This window comes from Ammospiza nelsoni, chromosome 7 (assembly GCF_027579445.1).
Source record: "Ammospiza nelsoni isolate bAmmNel1 chromosome 7, bAmmNel1.pri, whole genome shotgun sequence".
NCBI classification, from domain to species: domain Eukaryota; kingdom Metazoa; phylum Chordata; class Aves; order Passeriformes; family Passerellidae; genus Ammospiza; species Ammospiza nelsoni.
The window spans coordinates 22170590-22187634 of NC_080639.1; the positions used below are offsets into that span (position 1 = coordinate 22170590).

A 17045-nucleotide genomic window follows, 5' to 3' on the forward strand; every position below is an offset into this window, starting at 1 on the left:
TTTTTGATGCAATCTGGAAGCAGCATTGGTTCTGTAGTTGCTGAATCTAGTGCTGAAAGCGTGATATTTAATGGATTAATGCATATGTACTGTTCAGGATGTTTTCAAAGTTGTAACCGTAGGAGAAATGTGTATTTGATCTAATACAGACTCTTCACAAGTAAGTCTGACGGAGAAACTCTGCTATGTTAGGTTATACAGATAAAACAAAACAAAAAAATATTTCAGCTAACTGACCATCTTTATAGTGGAATGGTTTGCCTTTATAGTATATAAGAGTGGTTGTGGGCAGAACAAGAGAAGACAAACTAAACAAATAGGGATCTCTCAAAGAAGAGAACAGTGGTGATGGATCTAGAGGAAACAATCTCCAAGCAAAAGCTACAGAACTATGGCTGTTTAGCCAAGTGGTCTGTAGCAGTTTGAACCTGAGAAGGAGAAAAGTGAATGAGAAGATGCAATAGAATACATTAGAGAAGAACAGCTACTTCAGCTGCTTGGGGTGGGAGAAGAGTCTTAATCTGTTTGACCCATAATTGAGACATTCTTGAAGGGATGGGTATGAATCTGAAATCCACTCTGTCAGTGACTTGTGGAGTCTCCTGGAGCAATTCTGAATTAGTGAAGCACTGGTGTTTTTACTGGATAATTCTCAATCATCGCTTGGCAGCCTGATGTTGTTGGGGAGGTTTTGTTCTGAGGGGGTTGTGTGGATTATTGACCCAATCTAAACATCTTATGCTCTGCCTAACAAAAACAGTATAAACTGGAGACAGATGGAATGATGGTGAGACAGAAGTGAGGCGTACACATCCCATGGGTTGCAATTGTAAGGCCTGAGCATAGAGGAAGAGACTAGTAAGAATTCTTCTGTTTACTCATTTGGCATCATTTGGTGTGATGCTATGTAATTGTAATTAAAATGCAGCTGTCTTGTGACCCTATTCTGGCTTAGATTTCTGGCTGAAGATATGGATCTATGCTTGCTAGGAGTTAGCTTTGACAATTGTTACTTGAAAGTTTTATTGGAAGCTGACTTTGAAGTGTTGAAGTATTTGAATGGGCTGTGAAGTTTACTTTAAACTTTGCTATGGTATCTCTGTTGAAGAGTAGCTTAGATATTTAAAAAAAGTAGAAAGGTGGAAACCACATATGTAAGCATGTTAACTTTTTATTAAAATAAATCATTCCAGGAGACCTCATTAAGCCAGGATGTTATTCTAAAAGTGAATATACATGTTGACAGCTACACCCATAAATTTGAAAACTGCAAACATGTTCAGCATAAAAGCCATTTTTGAAAAAAAGCTGTTGCTCTGCCCTTGTACTAATTTAAGAATTGTTCATTCATTCTGATTTTTATAGTTTCTTTTTGCATATATAACTGGGACAGTTTTAAAAGTGCATTATAGAATCATTCATGATGAGACAAACTTCATAATGCAGATGATTATTTTTAAAAATGCATAATTTTTCTACAGGCTCAAAATATCAAATAAACTCAATAATTCCAGTATTTTTCTTTTTAAACAAATGAAATGACCTGTCCATAAACTGTACCTCTGTACAGTATTCTTGTGAAGAATTTCTGTTTCCCAGGGTTCATGATGTGAGTTTAAATTGTTTGGCTCTAGTGGTAGGTTTGGTGAAGAGGTTCTCTTGTTCTATTCCTGCTCTATCTGGATGTGTAATAATCTTCACAGGCAGCACAAGATCATCTCAGGCAGTCTCTTCTTTTGGTGCCTTTCTGCCAGAGGACGTTTAAGGTACCCATATTTAAGATGATTTCATTAAATTAGAGACTTGATATCAATGCAGTTTGTGGAAGTCTAATTGGCACAAAGGGAGATGAGTATTCTGTCTGTGGATGCAGATTCTGAGGCAAAGTAAACAATCAGTCCTGACCTCAGGTTTGTTTTCTCACTGGTGTGGGAGGAAGGAGGAGGAACGAATCACTTGTCTGCTCTGTGTGGGTGGAACCAAGATGGTATTTAGAAGATAGAATAATTTTAAGTGAAGATCAGTAATGAGAAATCCCACCAGGAAGAGCACAGGAAGATGGCAAAAAGTCATGAGGTGATGGAGAGGATCTGAGCAAGGGACAAGACCATGGGTTGAAATGGTTCTTTGGCATTAAGAAACACAAAGTATGTTTTTGTTTGTTTATGTTTGTTTTTTTGAGGGGAGGCGGGTCCTTTTATTTGAGTAGGTAGATATTTTTGTGGTTACTTTTAATATGTAAAATGTTTGTGTACTATCTAATTACTTGAGTTTTGTCATACTTAGCAAATGGCTTCTAGGTTCTACATGATAGTACTTTATTTGGGAAGGATTTGCTATTCATGCTTAAATGTATGTTACCTTAGACATTTGGCCAGGGCTGTGTTGTTTTCCCCACTACTTGAATTAAAATATTTTTCATAGAAAATATTTCCTTCTGGGCAGTGATGCAATAAGGAACAGGAGAGACAGGGGAAGGGTGCCAAAATAATCTGATGACACTTGAAGTGATTTAGTACAGTGCCAACAGAAACAGTGTTTATGAGAGAGCTTTTGATACATTAACTGACCTGTTACAGTGTAGTTGTTCAAAACTTTTGATAGGTGGGTAATATGTTTACATTGATGACAAATGAAAGACAGAGGTAGTACTATCCTCAAGGGTTCACATTAATATGTGTGTGTTTGTATATTAACAGGGGCTCCAGTTCAGACTTTGTCTTCACAGCCAAAATCCCCAGTTTTGCTACAGAAAGGCTGTCAGGTATGTGCACTGCAGAAAATAAATCTGCATGGAGTAAAGGAAATCATAAAACCTACAGAGTTCCTGGACAGTACTGACACAGATTCTTTCTAATGAAATTAATTGCAGACGTAGTTGTGCTGTTTCTTGCCTCCTCCAATCTAACTGAATGAAGGCACCTCAAACAGGCTTTTATTAGTGAAAATTAGTGGAAACCATCTGCTAAAGGAGAATCTGTGCAAAGCACATCCTTATCTCTAATTAGTCTCAAACAGATTTTCATCTCTCATTATACTATATGTTATTTGTGGGTAGTGGGAAGAGGAAGGAGTAAATTGATTATTTCAATTTACAGCAGCAGTTCTCAGTGAATCCCAGCATATTACTACTTTCCTATGTATTGAGTTAATCTGCTGCCTCAGTTTTATTATTTGTAACACATTCTGGTATCTTTGATATGGGCAGGGAAACAACCCTCAGTCTGAGTGGGTTGTGTTTGCTGTTTTTGTTTTTTGAGGTTTTCTTGGGTCTGTTTTGGTTTTTTCTGGTGTTGAGTAATAAAAAGTCAAAACCTAAACTTATGCATCCAAATTACAATGTCCAAAGGAGGAACATGAAAATGTGTGAAGGATCTGGATGGGAAGCCTTATAAGGAGCAGCTGAGGTAAACCTGGAGAAGGGGAGACTTCATTGCAATCTTCAATGTCCTCATGAGGGAAGCTGGAGGGACAAATGGTGACTGCTCTTGTCACCAGTGGTGGGACCTGAGCGAATGGCATGAACCTGTGTCAGGGGAGATTTAGGCTGGATATCAGGAAAAGGTTCTTCACCCTGGGGGTGGCTGGGCACTGGGATGGGCTCCCCATGGAAATGGTTGCAGTACCAAACCTGACAGAGTTCAAGAAGGCTTTGGACAACGCTCTCAGGCACAGGGTGTGACTCTTAGGGAGTGTTCTGTGCAGGGCTGAGAGTTGGGCTTGGTGATCTTCATGCGTCCCTCCAACTTAGCTTTTTCTGTCATATTATGCATAGGAGATTCTTTATGTAGTAGACACCCAAGAAAAAGTGAGGCTTCAAAGGGTAGTGGCTCTTGCACATTGCCCTCAGCTGACATGTCCAAAATCATGTAATGATTACACTGTGGAATTCAGGTAGTAACATTCAAGATTTCCTATCCAAGTTTTAGAGCTTGGGGTAGAGGCAATGACAGATCTAGACAAGGGCAACTAACAGGTTAGGAAAAACAGTAGTGGCAGAGAAAGGTCTAGAGTGATGCTGTATGAGGATAAACAGCACTGGTGCTGAAGAAGGGAAATAAAACACTGTAGCCTACAGCTAGTAACACATTAGTCTGACCTAAACATTTCTGTGTTGTCTGGTGTTTGTGCTGAAAAAACATCTTTAGAAGGAAGAACAATGAAGGCTCATCATGTCAAGTTGATAAATGTGGAATAAATATAGTGATTACAAATTTCTGTGGAAGATTTTCAGTTTTTCTCTGCTAACCAAAAAAAGACTAGAGTTTTCTGCAAAGGTAATAGTGAGCAGGAGTACGTGAAACTGAAAAAGAGCACCAAAGAAGTAGGTGCCTGCCACTTAAAAATTGTAGCCACTGAGATGTCTTCCACTTAAAAATTGAGATATCTGCCAATTCATTTACTGCCGGTCCTGGTGATGGATGGAAACAAATCATGCTGGTGTGGTACACTGAAGTCAGAGAGGGAAGTATGCTTACAGTTGCTTGTTTTCCACTGAACCTTAAACTATTTTTAAGGCAGCAGACTCAAAAATAATTCCATGAACATGTTCAGGTGTTAGACTCTTGGTACCCAGCAAGACATATTCTGAAGCAAAACCTATGTACTGTGACCGTACTAACAGAGCACAGCAGTGTACCAAATGTGTGCTATGAGTACTTTTAATGGCGTTTAGCTGTGACTATTATGTGCAGACTCTTTCATTATTTGTAATGCAAAAGATGGTATGTCTTTGAGCAAGCATTCATTTTTTTTGTTCTCCTGCCATGTGCAGGAGTAATCAGTCAAATAAGTAAACAGTGATATTTTTATATAGGCCAACAGATCTTTAGGTGATGCATTATACCTAGACTAATATCTTTTCATGTAATGGTTTGTAGGTTTGGTTTTGGTTTTGTTGTTGTTGGGGTTTGTTTGTTTTTGTTCTTTGGGTTTTCTGTTGTGTGTGGGGGTTTTGTTTTGTTTTTGGGGTTTTTTATTGTTTAGTTTTGATTTAGGTGGTTTTTTTTTGTGCAACACAAGCTGCCCTTGTAAGGGAGAAGAAAATAGATGGAGCTGGGGAACTGAGCAAATATGACCATATGGCAGCATATCCTAGTGTATTCTTCCAGATTCTGCTGTGGAAATAATAACAGTAAGACTTCTATGGTATAAAATAGGTTCTATAGCTAGGCCCATTTTCTTAAGTGTGGTTTAAAAAAACTGTAAACCTTTAGTATTAATTTCATGTCTAGTCTAAACTGCCTAGGTGTGTACAGTTCCTTGTTAAACTTAGTTTTCCAGTTAGCTTATTTTAATTTTTCAATAGTTTGGCTTATAACTGGAGGTAATTCAACTGGGTTAGACTATTTTTTCATTTGGGTCAAAGAATTATTTTGATGTATCCTCTCTCCTGTGAAAACTTCTGCCCCAAACTCCTGCATCTGGGAAACTGTCGATGATTGTCACAGGTAGAAATGCAAGCTGACTGGTTCTGTAGGAGGGATGAAGAAAGCATAATGGAGCGCTGAAGAGATGAGATTAAACAAATTGAAAATGAGTACCTGTTGCTTTTAGGAACAGCTACTTTGAGAATAAAGGTTTCTCACCTCATTCCCAAAATGCTGGGTCTCCTTTTGTAACCAGTCTGTCATTAGAGACCTTCTTTCAGCAGGCTATGCCTTGTCTGTTCTTAATTAGTTATTACTGGACTATGAACTATTGGCAGCTATTTGGTCCCACTTAGACTCTTGAATTCCACTCCCTCTCAGGCAAAGAGTTGCAGTTCTTGTTATGTGGAGAAAGTTCTTTGTGTCTTTTTAAACATGCTTCTCAATATGTTGATAAGCAACAAGTAGAGCAGGTGATGTGCTTTACTTCAGCAATTGTTACTTCATAGATATGGGTGGAATTCTGCTGGAAAAGGGAGCAGTTAAGAGTTGAACTGTCTCCCTTTTGAATACTTTCTGTATTCCTCTTGGCTCTTTAATGAGGTAGTCAGAGCTACATTTAAAAGAAAAGGTGAGTATTTTGATTAAAAAAATAACGTGATATTTTTACTTTTCTGTTTTGTTGCTTTCCTTTGCTTTTTTTCTTTTCAGTTTTTAATACTGTTTATTTTTTGTGACCTCTGAGAATTGAACTGGTGTTTTTGTTGTGGTAGTATCTAACTGCTGCCTAATCATTGCATATGCATGCCTCAGGGTTATTCTTCCCCAATACTTTGAATTCAAATACACTTTATTTCCCATTTAAAACAAAAAAATGGTTAGTGCAGAAATAGATTATTCATATACACGAGAGAGGATGTCATCCTGCCTGGTGTGTTGTTCTGTGTCATCCTTAGTGTTGTCTGATATAACGAGTATTTTAGAAGATGTAAAATTGGGGTTGTCAGTGCTCAGAAAAAATCCAGTGAGGCAGCAGAGACTGTTGGATATCAAGGAAAAGGGAAAATAAATGGTATTTTTTTGAGACAAGTGGCTGGGCTGGCTTTCTAAATCAAGAAAGGTACTGATCCTGAAAAGAAAAGCTGACAAATCTAGGACTCTAATGAAGTGAGTGGATGAATGAAGCAGCATGAACTTTGTCTGGAAGGAAAGTGGAGAAAGAGATGGCTTGATTACGGAGAAGTTTGAAAGTAGAATTTTTTTTTCTTATTTGGTTCATTGAGTCATTTGTGTACGCTTTTACAAATGACCAGTAAATTAAACTTCTGAAAATTGCCATTTGTAACTATTCCAAACTGCCAGTTTGAATGGTCTGTGAAGATATCTTTCCATCCACACCACTTCCCCTGCCACTTTCAGTTAAGATTGGACCCTGATGGATAGCATCATTTTGTCACATTGTGGCACTTTATAAATAACATAATGCAGTGATGTACAGTGCACTGACAATTGCAGTTTTAGTAGCTATTGGGAAAGCTAAAAATGAACATTTTCCATAATCTAGATCGTTTACTTAGGCAGCTGGGCTTTCTGCACATCTCCAGTATGTATTCCCATAAGATATTAAAAAAGATGTATATGTTTTTATTATATTGTGTATACACTTTGATAGGTGTAAAACAAGTTTACATTTTAAATGCATTTGTGCTACTATCAGAGAAAAGCAAAACAAAATAAATTGATGCCAGGGGAAATGTCAGGCATGCAACACAGATTTGTTAAATAAACATTACTGTGTGGCATTACCTAATGTTATCACTTTGTTTCCCTAGTGGCTCTTTTTTTTGATTATCTGCATTTCTAAAGACTGTGCACATTTCAGACACACGAAGAACAGGCTACAGGGATTCTACTTATCTGAAGAGCCTTGCAAAAATACAGAATATGATGGTATTTCTTTATTTATAGGTATGCTAAAAGCATAGGAGTACTTTAGTAATTTTTGTTGTGGAAGGGATGATGTGAAGAAATTTCATTATGGAACTTTTGGAAACTCTATGGGAACTGTATGTAGTAAAACTTAGAAAAATAGAATTTCAGGGATATAAATGAGAGTAAAAAGTATATAATGCTTTTTCTGAATATCTTTCAGGTTAGAAACCAAGATTAAAATGCTTATTTAGAATTTGTTTAAAACACTGTCCAATGGATAGCACAGATAGGCTTGTAACTTTTGAAGGCGATTTCATAATCTTCACTTGGATGTAAATTCTGCTTATTCATAGAACAGTGCTGTAGAAGCCAATATGCAGTGTAGGTAATGCTTTTAAATGGTGTAAATTTAGGAAATCTTGTGAAGAATTCTGTGTAGGGGAAATCCCTCCTCCTCTAGGCAATTCACACCCAATACTAGAGACTTGAGTACCTGCACATCCACTGCACGACTTGTTCAAACGAGCTGGATTAATTAGCAACAATTCATAGTAATACCAGCTAGGAGTTGGCCTGGTTATGTATTTGCTGTTGCAATATTAGATTGCATAATGTATGTATGTTTATCTGAAGAGTATAAGGCTTATTTTCAGGGTTTGCATAATCAGCATATTTCAAGCAAGTCTGATGCAGAAAAGTGACCAGGATAAAAAAGAATATCAAAGCTGAATGTTCTTACCATCTGTTCAGTTTATTTCATATACCATGTTGCTGGTCTTAATCCAAGTCCAAATAATCTTGTATCCATATTACAGCTGACATCAGCTGGCCTGTCTTTTGGCTGTTGGTAGAGAAGAGGGAAGTCTGAGGCAAGAGAACTGATCCTGACATATTATCTAGAGCATCTGGAGGGGAAAGTTTGCACTGATGTTACCTTTCCCAGGAGGAGAACTTAATTTGAACTCAGATCAGTAGTCTGTCATGCCTGCATAATTGTCAGGAGTGTTTTTTATGCATTTTTTCCTCCCTTGTTAAATGTTGACTTGGATGCAGGACTCAAAGCTATAGTAAGTTTGCTGATGACACTAAATTAGGAGGAGCTGTTGACTCCCTTGAGGGCAAAGAGGCCCTGACAGGAAATCTTGACAAATTGGAGAGATGACCACCAGCCTTAATGACGTTTAGAACAGGGGTGAATGCTGGATTCTGTAGTGCTGGACCTGGGATGGGGCAGCCCTTGCAGACTGGGGTTGGATAGCAGCCCCATGGAATGGGACCTGGGGATCCTGGTCAATGGCAAGTGGAGTATGAGTTGGCAGGGCCTTGGCGGCCAAAGCCAACCCTGTCCTGGAGTGCATCAAGCACTGAGTTTCCAGCTGGATAAGGGAGGGGATTGTCCTGCTCCGCTCTGGTGCAGCCTCACCTTGAATATTGTGTGCAGTGCTGGGTGCCACAATATAAGAATAATAATAAAGCTATTAGAGGGTGCTCGGAGGAGGGCCATGAGGATGGTGAAGGGTGTCAAGGGGGAGTTGGATGAGAAGCAGCTGAAGTCGCTTGGTTTTTCAGATTGGATGTGGAGACTTCATTGCAGTCTTTAGCTTCCTCGTGAGGGCCAGTGCCAGAGCAGGAGCTGGTCTCTCCCTGGTAACCAACAGTAGGACCCAGGGCAATGGTTGGAAGTTGTGTCAGGGGAGGTTTAGGTTGGATGTTAGCGCAAAGCTCTCCACGCAGAGGGTGGTTGAACACTGGAACAGGCTCGCCAGGGAGGTGGTCACAGCACTAAGCCTGACAGGTCGAGTTCTTGGACAATGTTCTCAGGTGTATGGTATCATTTTTGGGGATGTGCAGAACTCAAGTCAAACTTGATGATCATTGTTGGTCTCTACTAACTCAGGATATTCTATGACTTTGCCACCTAAAGGTTATTTGGGTATAATTAATTGATTTTGATTATTAAGTAGGGAACAACAAAAAAATTATATGTAAGGAAAAATTGACTTCTCTCTTGACCAATCCATCAGGTACAGCCTACAACAGGAATCTTCAGTTGATTTAATGAAGCAGTTCGTAGAAGTGGCAAAGAGAAATAGCTTACAAGATTTCTATTAATCTCTTGATGAACAAGAATGTAGAAGCAGGGGTTTGTGGATCTTTTTGGTTGTGTTTTTGATGTATGTGTGGTCTGACTTTCAATTTTATCTATCAGACTCAATCTCATGGCCTTTGCTACTCTCCCTTTCTGAAAAGAGGTCTGGCAAGGCATTAGTCACTCCTCTTACTCCCATTTTTTGATTTTTGAACAATGCATTGTTTCCTTCCCTAATATCATCATATCTTGTATGGGTAAAAATAAAGAATGGTTGTTCTGGTTTCTTTCCTAGTGCCTGCCACACCTGAGGGATCTGCTGCTCCCAAGGAAATGGTGTGGCTTGGGTCTGACTTCTCCAGATCATGATATGTTCAGAGCAGACATGTTTTTTGAGGACTTCAACCAAAATATGGCAGTGATAATTTCAGTATGTGCAAATTAAATATAAACAGAAACCTTGTAACTTTAACTGAACAGGTGGCATTTCTGTGTAGGTTAGTATAAATCACTTTCCCAAATTCCATTTTTGTTTCCTGTTCTCCAAGACTGACATTGATTGCTTGCCTCCTTTTTCTCCCATGAATTAAAAACATTGAAGCAAGAAGTTATCTCTGGAGAAAAACGTAATTTCAGAAGAGTTCTGTTCTGGTGAAGGCATGATTTTGTGTTGGAGAATCATGTGCTTTTAACTACAAATATTCTGTATCTTTATTAACCATGTTCTATGGTGTATATATGCTAGAAATGTGCTGAACAGAAACCCTGTGTTCTTGGGGCATGTGGCAGGCTAGATGGACAGCTGTGTCAGAGGTTCACAGTACATCATACTGAATATGTACCGGGTTATTTTTAAATTAAAAACTCCAAGTCCTGAGCCTTATCCAGATGAAGAGGAGTTGGTGTATTGCTCATTAATTTAGGAGATGGATCAGCTCCTGAATTTCTTCCTTTGTTGCATAAAACTGACAGAGGAGAAATTCAATACTATAGGTTTTGCTGTAGGTATAAAACTAATTGCCACCACTGTAATTTCTAGGCTGGAATTCAACTCTCTTTTTAAAAATGAACTCTAAAAATAACCTTTCTTTTTTGTTATTGTTAACCCTATTAATGGACTCTATCACCTAGTGGAAGGACTTTAATCCTGTCATCCACCTTTTCTCGTATTTTTCCTGAAATCTATCATTTGCAGCATGTGGCAATGGAGACTCTTAAATAGTCACATATATTTATCCTTAAGAAGCAGGTTTTGCTGGGGTTCATGCTTGAGTCCGTTTTTCTTATCTTCCTCAAATGGCCAAAGTTAACTGATTTGAAAGGGCCTCATTTTAAATTACATTCATTCAGTGAAAACAGAAATTAACACTCAGAGACATCTATATGCTAATGATTGTAGCTCAGGGAATACCCTTCTAACCTTTTCAAAAGGAGTTGGTAAAAAGCCATTTCACTTGAAAGCAACTTAGTAAAAATGGTAGATTAATTAAATACAATAAAATTTCCCTAAAATCTTTATCCCATTTATCACTTATCATTATTTTTCCTTTTCACACATGGTACCTTAGCTCCAAACTGAATGTTCCAGGATGCATTTATTAAAACTGTTTTTCTACTGACATATATTAGATGCTGAAAAACAGAGGTTAATAATGTCATGAGTTTTAGGGATGGCATGCAAACAGAGGTGAAAAAACAGCCTCATCTATCAGGGTGCATAAGATACTAAGTGTATGAATTTTAGCAAAAGGCTAAAAAATGTGTAGAGGAAAGATTTCTTATAGCCCTTCCAGATGCTAAGAAATAAACTGAATGCAAAGATCCCAAGCCTTCAAGTCTTTTAAGGGCTGTGTCCACATCCATTAGTGAGTTTCTTGTAAATGCAGAATAGGACTATATTGATGCTTATAGGCAAATTTATTTTAAATGCAGTTTGTGTTTGTTCTTGACTCAGTTTGTAGGAGGTTAGAATTCCTGAGGAGGATAAATAGAGCATTGCACATATTAAGTGCCTTGTGCACACTGGTATTCTGCCTCGTAATACCTGCGTTACTGCCTTATGTGCCACATTTCTTAGACAAGGTCACTGCTGTAGAGGCCTTGCAGGTCCTTGAATCACACTCCTATCTGTGAGAAAAGGAAGAGTTTGTGGAAACAGTCTTTGTTGTTCTTAAACTGACTAGTGTTCATGTTGTGCTTGTTCTTAGAGGAAAAATTTCTAAGGAAAGGGCCTAAAAAGCTGATGCCTGATGCTACTTTGAAGCTACCCATCTGATTAGTCTTGTAGATCCTGATATGAAGTCAAACTAGGGTCAAATAAAGTATTAAGCCCTGGAGTAAGATGTGTCTGCCCTAGGGTAGAAGCAATTTGCAACTCATACTTGGTTTAAATTTCATAGCAGTAAAAATCCTATTGAAACAAAATGTGGCAATTATCACTGTTGAAATTCCAGTGAGGGAAACAATGGAGGAAGGTGATGGATCTGTGCTTGGTTTACTGATGAAAAAGTGATGTGAAGATACAAAAGGATCACAAGCTTTAGTAATACTTAGTTAAGCAGGCGTTACAGAACAGCTTTCCTTCCACCCAAAAGAGAGGCCTAGAAACCTTCCCAGATGGCTAAGGAGTGCATCCACAAGCCCAAAGGAGGCAGCTCTAAAAAACTGCATCCAGCTCTCAAGAGAGAGTCAAATATGCTGGGCAACCAGACAAGAGAAGATAGGTGGAGATGGTCCTTGAGCAGACAGGGACATTTGGGACTTGGGGATGGGAGGGTGAGACTTTTCTGCAGGAATTGATGGAGGAGGTAAAAGACTGGGTGATAACTACCTCCTATACAGAAAAGTGAGTAGCAATCTTTTGACTAAGAATTGCTAATAGGTAATATATGATTAAAAAGGAGTAACTGCCTTGAGCACATACCAGATGATTATGCAAGGTGTGAGAGAATGTCTTGTACAGAATTTGTTAGCAGCTCAACTGTACCCTAGGTTTTTTGTGTTATCAGAAAAGTAATGATCTATACTGCTGTGTTGCTCTCCCCCTGGTCTGCAGAAAGACAGTTTTAAAGCAGCTGTTGCTTAATGCCACAAAAAGCTAACATGACCTGGGATCAGAGCAGTTATGAACAACAGGATCTTTGTTTTTCACTGTTCTGAGTAGGAGCTGTTCTCTGCTCTCATGACTTCAACTTTCCCCTGGGTTTTAATCAAAATGATGTCTCTTTTAAAATTCCTTGAAAAGGAGAAAAACATCTTGCTTAAGCTGGCAGGTTTTAGTGTGTGTGCAATAAGGTGCATATTTACAATGCTAAATTGTCTTTTAGTCTGTTGCTCCTCCATCTCACACCAAAAGCCAAAACAACTGTTAAAATTGCCATTCTGCACCTAATCAATTTTGGAAGCAGCGTTTAATTCAGTGGCTGCCAGGAAGAAATGCTTTTCTGCACTGTTTTGGCTCTGGATAAAACACAATAATTCAAGCAATTTCCTTTGCTAATATGAGACTGTGTCTTTTTTTGGGCAGTTGGTACTGTGGGTTCTAGGCTGGTCTAGCTAAATAAAACCCCAAGGTGCCAGACTGGGTTTATTTCTTGGAGGTGTCAGATATTGATTTTTCTCAGTTTATGGTTTATGAAAGTAAACTCACATCTAAGTCCCTCTGGCAAAGTAATAGGGATTTGCAGGAGTTTAACAAGCTAAAGCAGATTCTGCAAATTGAGCAGATTACATATTTAAAGCCATGTAAAAATTTGACTAGGGGAGTTTCATAAATCCTGTTTGCTGAATGCTTCAGTAAGCCAGTTATTTGGTTAGCTGGGGTATGAAAATATAGTTAGCTGAGAGAGTTATTTATTATTTGAAGGTTGTATTCCCTGCAGAAAGATCAAAACTGTCTGAAGTTGATACTATTTATGTTAATGAAGATTTTTTAAAATTGATAGCTATATTATAGTTATGAATTGTCATGGTTAAAACAACTGAAAGAAAAAGCCTATCAAAAACCTCCTGCATAAAGATAATAGTGTAAAATTTCAACCATTTAAAAGTTTATAATAAAAACAAACCAAGCCTCTTTTGCAGAAGTCCTATTTTCAGTTGGTGATACTGTGTTTTACTGTACTTGCACAAGTTGTAGTGTAGTCCTCTAGAGCCAGAACACATATAGACCAAATCATGATAGGGAGAAAAATGCTGTTGTGGCTTGCTATAACTACCAGCTGATGTTGGTTTTTAATGAGATGATGAATTTAACTGGAATGCTATTTTTCAGCTTTATTTGAAGGGTGTCAGTAGTATAAGATTGTATTGTCTGTGTCACTGACAGTGCCTAAAAGAAAGTCTTCATAGTACTCCAACATTTCCCTTTATCATTTTGGAGCAATATTCAAATTGGTACTTGAGTTTAAATGTGTAAATTTGGTATGCTATGGTAGTTCAGCTCTTGAAAAAATGTACCAATGCCTTTAATCACCTGTTCTAGATGGAGTACTTAAGCACTTATGCATTCTTTTAAAAATCAAGCATTAATGATGTGATAAGTTTTTTCATTGCCTGAATGAATATAGATATGAATGAAAAATTGATGGTTATGTTTAACGGTATATAATGATAGTGCAAATGTCACTTGCACAACATTTAATCCACATTCAAAGAAACAAAAAAGATAACCCCACCACACCAAAACCTCAATTTTTCTTGGGTATTCTCGCCCTTCACTGAGATTGTAATTGGATTTGAAGGTAATTTCCCTGCTTTCATATTTTTTGTGTGAAATTTATGTAGTATTTTCTATTGTAAATGCTTCTGTATTTTTTTTAAAAAAATGTTTCTTTACAATATAAACACAGCTTTTTGTTGTCAGTAGTAGCAGACTCCTGATACTGCTTCTAAGCAAGTGTAAGCATCTACTTTTTTTCCTCCTCATCTTGGTTAAAGAAACATCCATGTTAAATTACACGTAATTTTAGCTGATTCACTTGAAAATAAAAACCATTAGTTCTCTTTGCTTCATTGTATGTAAAACTATAAAATGCAAGAAGTTGCTTGCTATAAGCCAGTCATTTAGAATATTAGTAGAACAAAAATCAGCTGGGACAGGGTGCTGTGTGTTGGAACCAAAATGGAGCATGCTGTTAACAAAAAGGAGAGTGAAAAGATTTCCTTCATGCATAAGCAAAGCATGTACTTGACAAAATATAAGTGAAGGAAAATGTGAATTTAATCAACTTCTATGTTGCCTACTTAGTTCCTTTCTGTTCTGTCTCTGCTGATAAAAGTTTGTCTTTGCGTGAGGTTTTAGGTATTCTGTTCCTATAATAAGAGCATAGCAAAGCCATGTAAGGACAAGGAGAAACTCTCTCAAGAGGAAAGGAGGACACAAGGCCAGCTTTGAAGGTTTGGGTCTCCCATGCTGCAGCCAGGCACAGAGCCAAACATCCAACTGATCCTGTGCATCACATGTAGAGGTGACATTGGGTTTGTAATCCAGCAACAACAACATTAGTTAATGGCATACTGAATTAGAGCGATCTGTAATTTTAATAAGTGTTTTATGGAAATAGATCCTTTAGTGAAGTTCAAGGGATTTAGTATTTTCCTACAGGAGATTGTGATGAATTACACAAGAAAAGCAAAGCACAAGCATACCCAGGGTTTGGATTTTCACATGTGTTGTATACAGTCATGTGATTGTAAAGGTATTTGCACTAAATTTGTGTGGCTATGTATTGTGTTACTTGGCTCTTGAAGCTTTTTGGCTGAGCTGTAACTATTCCCTTTTGGAGTGTTCATTCTCCCTATCCTACTTCCCCTCCCTTATCTCTAAAACAAACCAGAGGTATAATATTTACAGTTAGACTTGTGGGGGAATGCCTCTTTCTAACACTGCTGATGGGTAGAGCTTGCTAACTAGGAATCATCCATAAAGGAAAAGGCAGATTCTGGCAAACATAAATTGCCTTTTCTTCCTGCCTCTTCTTTGACTCAGTTTTCAGGCTCTGCAAACCACACTGGGGTTACTATTTTTGTAAAGCTTCAGAGGTTTGTGCCCACCTGTCCCTTTCCTGTTTTCCTCCAGTCCTACCCTAATAAGTACTTGTGGGTGATGTGACTATTACCAAATGTAGTCCATTCAGTATGATCTCTCCAACCCTAGATAAAGGAATAGTATGTGATTAGAGAAGATATAATCCATTGGATATTTACTAAATACTTCCTGCTAACCATAGTAGCCTCCTCAAATGAATAAAAAAATCTAACTTTCCACATCATTCATTTAAATTTAATCTCAGCTGAATCAAAGGCAAACAGATAGTGTGTGCCAAAGTACTTACATCACTTAAAACCTGGCTGATATCTGCCAGTATTCTGTGTGTTCTGTGCCTCACATGATAAAGCTAAAAACTGAGCTATTCTGTGTTTTTGTTTCATGTTCCCAACCCCATCTAGGTCTTTAGCATTAGAAGAGATTTCTGACATGAATTTGCCTGTGACCAAATAAGATGAAATATGGTCCTTGTCTTTGCACTGCTAAGGTATTGAAAACCAGGTATGAAATTCAGGTATGGTGAAGTAAAATGCAGTGTGGGGTTGCTAACACTGTGAAGTATCACAGAATTATCCAAAGAACTTTCACATATTTTTTGAAATCTGAGGGAAAACTTGATTTTTATAATTAAAAACACAGTTCTTCTCGTTCTATCCCTGTAATTAATCCTATTGACATCTCATTTTATAATTCCCTGATCCTAACCTGACAGTGCTCACTCAGAAATAATTTAACTTTGGAATTCTGTTATCTGCCAGCGACTCTCAAGATGTCAAGTGTTCAAAGGAGGGAGGCATAAAAATGCAAAATGGTTCGCACAGAAACATTTGAAACAGTTTCAAACAGACCTCATTCCTTCCTTGAAACAGTTTCAAACAGACCTCATTCCTTCTTTGCAATCAATTCTATTTTTTTTTTCTGTGATTCTGTCATTTATAGTGAAAGTAATTTTTGCAGTTTGGAGGATGAAGAGACTCTTATTTTTATAAAATGAAGGTAACTTTTAGAGCTATGCATGTAGTGGGCCATGTGATATCATAATCTCCCACTTTAAACTCCAGCTTTTCTATGTTTAAAAAAAACCCAGAGGCTTTTTTGAACAGCTATACACATCTTGCATCCTGTTAGACAGGAAATCCATACTAATTTTTTCCTTCAATAAGAAGGGAATTTGAATTCTTTCTCAGGATGATAATGTATATAGAAAAATGGATCCTTAACACGCACACTTCTCCTGTACTATGGATAAGCTATCTATTACTAGGTAAAAGCAGCTCTGTATTTTGTATTTTAGTCATATATAGTTTAGCTAATAGAGAGTTGTGGATGCACTGAAATTAGAAAGTTCAGTTTATTTGGTCCTACTCTATGATTCTAACTAAGGTTTAATGTCTCTTGAATGGTGTTTGTAGCATTAGACAGGATGTAGTGCAGTATAACTTTATTTTTATGTATCCTGAATGGCTTGCAAACAGGCACTCTGCGTTAGTACATAAAGAAAAAGAAGCATATCAATTTTAAAATATGCGTTGTATATTTTACAGCTAATACACTTGCTGTAACTATATGGGGGAACACTTACACTACTTTGCACATCATGTAGTGG

The 17045-nt window shown here is 37.7% G+C and overlaps 1 long non-coding RNA gene across 1 annotated transcript in view; it reads left to right on the forward strand.

The window, feature by feature from the left end:
• The window catches only part of LOC132075727 (uncharacterized), a 71877-nt gene that overhangs the window by 2387 nt on the left and 52445 nt on the right, over positions 1-17045 (forward strand). Inside the window, exon 2 of the long non-coding RNA XR_009418811.1 lies at positions 2700-2764. This is a non-coding gene — a long non-coding RNA (uncharacterized LOC132075727). The remainder of the gene's footprint in view (positions 1-2699; positions 2765-17045) is intronic.